Source organism: Populus euphratica, unplaced genomic scaffold, assembly GCF_000495115.2.
Source record: "Populus euphratica unplaced genomic scaffold, PopEup_1.0 scaffold263.1, whole genome shotgun sequence".
Lineage (NCBI taxonomy): Eukaryota > Viridiplantae > Streptophyta > Magnoliopsida > Malpighiales > Salicaceae > Populus > Populus euphratica.
The window spans coordinates 62,780-70,755 of NW_011500061.1; positions in this window are offsets into that span (position 1 = coordinate 62,780).

The following is a 7,976-nucleotide window of genomic DNA, read 5'->3' on the forward strand; positions in this document are numbered from 1 at the left end:
TGCCTAAATACATGGTAAATGCCTCCTTTTATAGGCCAAAAGTTGGAACTATTGATTTGATAAATAATTGATGAGTGGGTAGCCACATTTTGACTTGATAACAATCCTTATCTTCTTGTCTAAATAAAACATCATTGATAACGTCAGAATTAGAACCACTTGTACTTATGAAATTCTAGGAAATTATCTCAGCTTTTCAGAAGAAAAAAAATGGGGTCATTTAGACTTTTAGAACTCTAGATATGAGCTGAACACTGAATAATGTCTGGTTTGTACGATATATGAGCTGAACACTGAACAATGTCTGGTCTGTACGACAAATTTGAACTTCTATTTTGATGCTAAGATTTAAACTTAAAAACGATCCTTTTAAGTCTTGGACTATTCATGAAAGTTTTAAGCCTATGTCTTAGTTTTCTATCCATATAAACCAGACATAAATCCAAGTTCTACAGCTCCACTTATGATCCAATAATCAAATGGTGGTCCAATTTAAATTAAATCAACATCTCTTTTATAAACTCAGCGCTTTCTTTATCCTTTCACTTTTAATAGTTAAACAAATCAATTAATCCTTTGAATTGTGAAACATGTCTGCATTTGAAATGAGTATTTACTATAAATTAAAAATATCTTATCTTATCAGACTTGTTATTATAAAACATGTTTAAGTTAGGGAATTTAATGATACTTTACATGTAATCTAATAATATAAAACCTTGATAAAAATACATTTTTAAGTACTAATCAATAACAAATCTTATTGTACCAAATTAAAATGTACTTTTAAGTACTAATCATGAAGTTGGTTGCCTGAGTTGGCTGAAGCAGCTGCAGCTGAAAGAGAAAGAAAAGGAAGAAATATGCAGAAGGGAGAGAGACGTTCATGGTGACTTATTACAGACACGATGGTCACTGGTTGGTGGTCTTGGCAACATGTAGTTGTGTTGAGTGCTCAAGGTGAAGCTGGAGGAAGAGACATTGATGGTGTTGATTTACTATGGTGAAGGAAAAAGGAAGAAGAAGCAAAAGAAGAAAATCTGCAACGGGGAGAAGGAGAACCTTGTAATGGCTGCCTTTATCGCTAGTGAGGATTTGGGTTCACTGGAAAGGCTGAGCAGCTGTCTGTTGGTGGAGGAGAAAGGTTTTTGTGTGGTCTTTAATGACTGAAGATGCGGTGGAGAGAGAAAGAAAGAAGAAATATACAGAAACAGGAAGAAAAATTGGTTTTTTAGGTGACTTTGGACCTAATTTTCTCCTCCCTCAGTCTATGAAATCCACAACTATTTATAGGCAGTGGAAGAGGGCAATCTTATTTATACTGGGTAAACATTTTAGCCCTTGATTCAGTTGGGAAGGATCCCAACCATTGACTCAAAGTAGGTATCATGAGTTGCAATTCTACAAACAAAAGCTAACTGAGTTGACTTTTTTAGGCTGTCACCAGTGCTAATATGTTGTCATTTAGCCTAAACAGGTCACATAGGATTGTAGATAAAGTGCAGAGGATCATTTTTATATAAAATTTATAAAATTTGGTGGACACTAGGTATATTAATCGCAGCTGCAAAATAAGTAACAAGATCAGCTTTTCCAAAGAAAAAAAAGAAAAATAATGAATAATGCTAAGTTTTGTTTTTGTGAAAGATCATTTAAGTCCACCCTCTTTCAATTGCTTTTAATTGAATCCTGATTGACCCTAAATTTTTTTAATTTAATGCAATTAAGCTCCTAATCTCTATCAATTAACTTGATAAAAATTAACTTTGGTTTCTTATAATTTTAATCTTCTCAATTAAGCCAAAATTAAGCTTCTAAACTTAGTTTTTCACCAATTAAGCCCAAAATAAAATTAATTTGACCCATTTAAAGTATAATTAAGTCCTTGCACTTAATTAAATCCTTTAATTAGACCCAAATTAATTCTTAAACATAATTAAAATTTAATTTGGCCCATCATTAAATTAAATTAGCTTATTAAAAATTTAATTGTCATTGGACTCAATTTTTACGCAAATTCGTCCAAGAATCTTTCAATTTTTGAATTTGCATTCTTTCTCCATTTTTTGGCATAATGGGGTACAATTAACCTTAAATTTCCTAAAAATATTGCAGCTTGATTCTTTTCCTATTTTTGTAGCCCTCCTTAATCTGTTTTCTCCACATTGTCAACCTTTGTTTTATTTTTTTATTTTTTTTGAAAAAAAATTGATTTTAGAGGAATAACCTAGAATTGGGTTATGACATTGTCTTTTAAAAGAGTTTGTTTTGTGAAAAAAGAAAAACTTCTTTAAAAACTATTGCTGCATTTCATTCCAAGCACGAATGAATTCTAATCTCAAATTTTGTAGCCGTGTTTTAACTTTATATTTTAACGAAAAAGAAAAACGCTTTGATCTGATGGTGTTCATGCTACAATTTGAGTCATTATAAGTGTTACGTACCTCCTCAAATTCCTTTCAATGCAAGTATCGATTTTCTAAATCTAAGCCATGAAAAAAAGATAAAAGTTGAATAATGTCTCCCTTAAAATTAAAATGAGATGCATTAGGAGGGAAAACTATGCATGATGGTGCACTTGTTCTTATAGGATTGTCTCTAAGTGTTCTAGCACAGTTATTCTCATTATTCTTATTATGAAGCGACTAGTTATCTTTTTTCGACCATATTTTTATAATGTTTAAGTTTTATTTCATGTTATATTTTCCTTAATCTCTAGTTTATGCTTTTTATTTTCTTTTTTTAGAAAATATGGTCGAAGAAGATAACGAGGCGCTTCATAATGAGAATAATAAGAATAATGAAGTTAGAACACTTAAAGACCACATCAATCCAATAAGAATAAGTGCACCATCATGTATAGTTTTTCCTCTTGATGCATCTCACATCAATTTTAAACTAGATATTATTCAACTTTCACCTTCTTTTCATGGCTTATTTCTAGAAAATTCATACTTGCATTTGAGAGAATTTGAAGAAGTTTGTAACGCTTATAATGACTGAAATTATAGCATAAACACAATCAGATTAAAGCTTCTTTTTTTTTCTTTAAAAGATAAAGTTAAAACATGGCTACAAAATTTGAGACTAGGATCCATTCATGCTTAGGATGAAATGTAACAATAGTTTTTAAAGAAGTTTTTCCATTCTCATAGAACAAACTCTTTCAAAAAACAAATCATCACTTTCTCTTAAAAATCAAGAGAAACATTTTACCAATGTTGGGATAGGTATTGAGACTTGTTTAATACTTGCTCTCACCATGGTTTTGAAACATGGAGATTGGCTTCATATTTTTATGAAGGGTTAACAACAAAACATAAAAACAACATATTTTTATGAAGGGTTAACAACTAAACATAAAAAAAATGGTGGAATTGATATGTAATGAAACTTTTGAAGATAAAAACCCTAATAAAGCAATGGAGCACCTAGACTTACTAGTTGAAATTGCTCAAAATTAAGACACTACAAGAACATATGAGGCACCAAGTAAAACTCAACCTCATACATCTAGTGGAGGAATGTACAACCTTAGGGAAGATCATGACCTCCATGCTAAGTTTGCATTTTTAACTAGAAAAGTCGAGGCATTAGAATTTAAAAAGAGTGATCAATTAAAATTTGTTCAAGACATTATATGTCAAATCTGTAAAAAGAATGAACATACAACTAATGATTGTCCAACTTTGTCTTCTTTCAAGGAATGTCTCTATGAACAAGCTCATGATTTAAATAGTTTTCAAAGGCCCAATCATAACCTATACTTGCAAACATACAACCCTAGTTGGAGAAATCATCCAAATTTTAATTGGAATAGTGGTAACAGTAATACACAAACTTCATAGCCACCGTTTCAAAAACATCATATTTTTTTAAATTATTATGGATATGCATCTCTTTATGTTCCCCCTAGAAGAAATCTTGAAGACACTTTATATGCATTCATTGAAAAGCAAGAGACAATCAACACTCAACTTGCTCAAAGCATAACAGATTTTAAAGATACTCTTGCAAAATTCACATCTATTTTCAGTTTTAAGGAGAAAGGTAAATTCACATTTTAAAGATACTCTTGTAAAATCCCAATAGGTAATACAATTCAAGTGCAAGCAGCTCTGGAAGTCAACACATAGATCAAGTCCAATTAGTCATTACTCTCTACAGTGGTAAGGTTATTGAAAAATTCATTCTTGTACCTTGTGAGAAAGATGATGAGTTAATCGTTGAGGATAAGGAAGAGGTTAATCTTGATCATTGCAAAGAAAATACTGATTCCCCACCAATACTTCTATTTTCTCATGCCATAACCAAATAAAGCGAAGTCAATCACGATTCTAAAATCTTTGAAACTTTTAAATAGGAAGAAATTGAGGACAAAAGGAAAGATTCATTTAGTGTATAAGAAAGGTAGCCTTGGGTTAATAGGAGGTATCAATACCTATATTTTTAGGAGGTAGTCAAGTTTTAAGGGTCGTCCCCAAAGCTTTAGCAAAAAAGGACATCATAGGAAAAACAATTAGAGAGGAATTACAGGTCTCCACAATGTCTAATAGAATAAATGCAATGTTTAACCATGCTGATGCCTTTGTTGCCTTACCAGTTGGTCTGAGCATATTATAAGAGATCTTTCATATTTTCTCTTAGGCCTAACTACACATTCACTATAAATGACACAACCAAGAAGTTCATGTTTTCTCCCAAGTACTGGAGTGTTGAAGTAATAAATAAGTCGACAAGACCAGGATCAAATCACAAGGACGTTAACTATATAATAATAATAATAATAATAAGTTAAAGAGAACTTTGAGATGTAAGATTAATGTGAGGATTTAAATAATGATAAAATAATTATCAAGGTTAGAGGATCCATTAATGGTATTTCAAACAAGTATAGTATAAACTCTTTTTATTACTTAACTAGAAACCACACACAAAGGAAGTTCCAATTGGATTATAAATCATTAATATGATTGCATTAATTATCTTATTTGAATATTGCTAATACTTGTAAATGTTGTCATGTATTTGTGATTATAACTTATGTTAACAACAAATCAAGTTCCTTTTATAGCACAAGTGTCAATTATACCATACGGTTACCTATGAAAGTGCCAAGTATTTGTTGTACCAAGTGTTAAAGAACATAAATCTAGATTAATCATTTAACAAGCACTAATCAACCCCGGTCTTACTGAGTTATTTATTACTTTGACACTCCTATAATTGGGAGAAGACATCAATCATTTGGTTGTGTCAAATTTTTGGCATCATTGTCGGGGAGGTAAGTTCTTGTGCAAATTATAGTATTTATTTTATTTTCTCTTTTCACCTTTTTTGTATATAACTTTGTTTCTTTTCTCTTGTTTCTTCTTCTTTTGTTTTTTTTTTCCTTTTATTCTATTCCTACACGTGCATAAGAGTGTGGTCACGTACATTAATTGGTAGACTGTGTAGGATATCCTCATTATTTTCAAAAAATATGGCTGAAGAAGATAATCAATCACTTCATAATGAGAATAATGAAAATAACCATGTTAGAACACTTAGAGACCACATGAATCCCACAAGAACAAGTGCACCATCATGCATAGTCTTTTCTCTTGATGCATCTTATTTTAATTTTAAGCTAGGTACTATTCAACTTTTACCTTCTTTTCATGGCTTAGATTTGGAAAATCCATGCATTTAAGAGAATTTAAGGAGGTCTGTAAACATTTAATGACTTAAATTATTGCATAAACACCATCAGATTAAAGCTTTTTCCTTTTTCATTAAAAGATAAAGTGAAAACATGGCTACAAAATTTAAGACCTGGATCCATTTGTGCTTGGGATGAAATACAACAATAATTTTTAAAAAAGTTTTTCCCTTCTCATAGAACAAACTCTTTTAAAAGACAAGTCACCATTTTTACTCAAAACCAGGAGAAACATTATATTAACGTTAGGATAGATATCGAGACTTGCTTAATACTTGCCCTCATCATGGTTTTGAAACAAGGAGATTGATTTTATATTTTTATGAAGGGTTAACATATAGAGCTAGCCAAATGATTAAATTGATGTGCAATGAAACTTTTAAAGATAAAGACCCTAATGAAGCAATGGAGTACTTACACTTGTTAGCTGAAAATGCTCAAAATTAGAACACCACGGGTACTTATGAGGCATCGAGTAAAACTCAACCTCATATATCTAGTGGAGGTATGTACAACCTTAGGGAAGATCATGACCTTTAAGCCAAGTTTGCATCTTTTGCTAGAAAAGTCAAGGCACTAGAATTGAAAAAAAGTGGTTAATTAAAATCTGTTCAAAATATTGTGTGTTAAATTTGTGAAACCAATGAACACTCAACCAATGATTGTTCAACCTTGCCTTGTTTTAAGGAATGTCTCCATGAACAAGCTCATGTTATAAACAATTTTCAAAGGCCCAATCATAACTCATACTCGCAAACATACAACTCTAGTTAGAGAAATCACCAAAATTTTAGTTAGAAGAGTGACTATGCATAAATTTCACCACCACAGTTTCAAGCACACCATAATTTTCAAAATTCTCATTGATATGCACCTTCTTATGCTCCACCTCTTGGAAGAAATTTTGAGAAAACTTTGTATACATTCATTGAAAAGCAAGAGACAATCAACATTCAACTTGCTCAAAACATGACAGATTTTAAAGATACTCTTGCAAAATTAACATCTGCTCTCAGTTTCCAAGAGAAAGGTAAGTTTCCATCTCAAACACAACAAAATCCCAAAGGGCAATACAATGCAAATGCAAGTAGTTCCAGAAGCCAACACATGGATCAAGTCAAATCAGTCACTACTCTACGCAGTGGTAAGGTTATTGAAAAACCCTCTCTTGAACCTTATGAGAAAGATGATGAGTCAATCTCTGAGGGTAAGGAAGGGGTTGAATCTGAAAATTGCAAAGAAACGACTGATTCTCCGCCAGCACTTCCATTTTCTCATGCCATGACCAATCAGGAAGAAATCGAGGATGAAAAAGGCATCGAAAAGGTTGATGCGAATCTTTTATCAAAAGTGACAACAGATTCGACACCCGACATCACACCAATCGATGATTACTTTCCTGATGAATCTCTACTTTCTCTTAATTCAATGCCTTGGTTTGCTAAAAATATCAATTTTCTTGCTTCAGGATTTTTGCCAACTCATTGGAGTATTGAAGACAAAAGAAAATTTTTGAGCAACGAGCAAAATTTTTATTGGGATGACCCTTACTTATTCAATTATTGTCCTGATCAAATATTTCAAAAATGCATTCTCGACAATGAGGTAAGTAATTTCATTAAATTTTGTTACTCTAAGGCATGTGGGGATCATTTCTCATCAAAAAAGAGGATTGTAGAAATCTTACAAAGTGAATTTTACTGGCCCATCATATTCAAGGAGTCAGATGCATTCCGCAAAAACTGTGAAAATTGTCAGAAGGTGGGATTTATTTCAAAACACAGAGAGTCTTTAGATAATCTTCTATTGACTCTTAAGTCTCATCATAGTCAAGATAAGCATCGTGCAATTCATAACTTAGGAACCCATTTTCATAAAGAACATGCTTGGCATAGTCTTGGGAATCTGACTAAAAAAAGACCCTGTTTGCCAGTTTTTAAGAAAACTGGATGGGAAGCCTATCCCCGACCCATAGAGGGCGTTTAAGCCGTTCTTGGACGTAAAACCAAGGGAAGATGTGAGCCACAATCACAACTGCGATTTGAATTTTTTTTGTTTGTAAAAACTTGTGTCTTTTGGTTTTATTATTGTGTTTTGTTATTTCTTATTTTTGTTTTAGTGTGTTTCAGGTTTTGTCAGTGTTCGTTATTTCAGGTGATATCTTCTATACTCTATCTTTCTACCTTAGAACATTGAGGACAATGTCTCGTTTTGGTTGGGGGGAGAGGGTAGTAGTTGATAAAAAAAAAAAATTGTTTTTCATTTCATAAAGCAT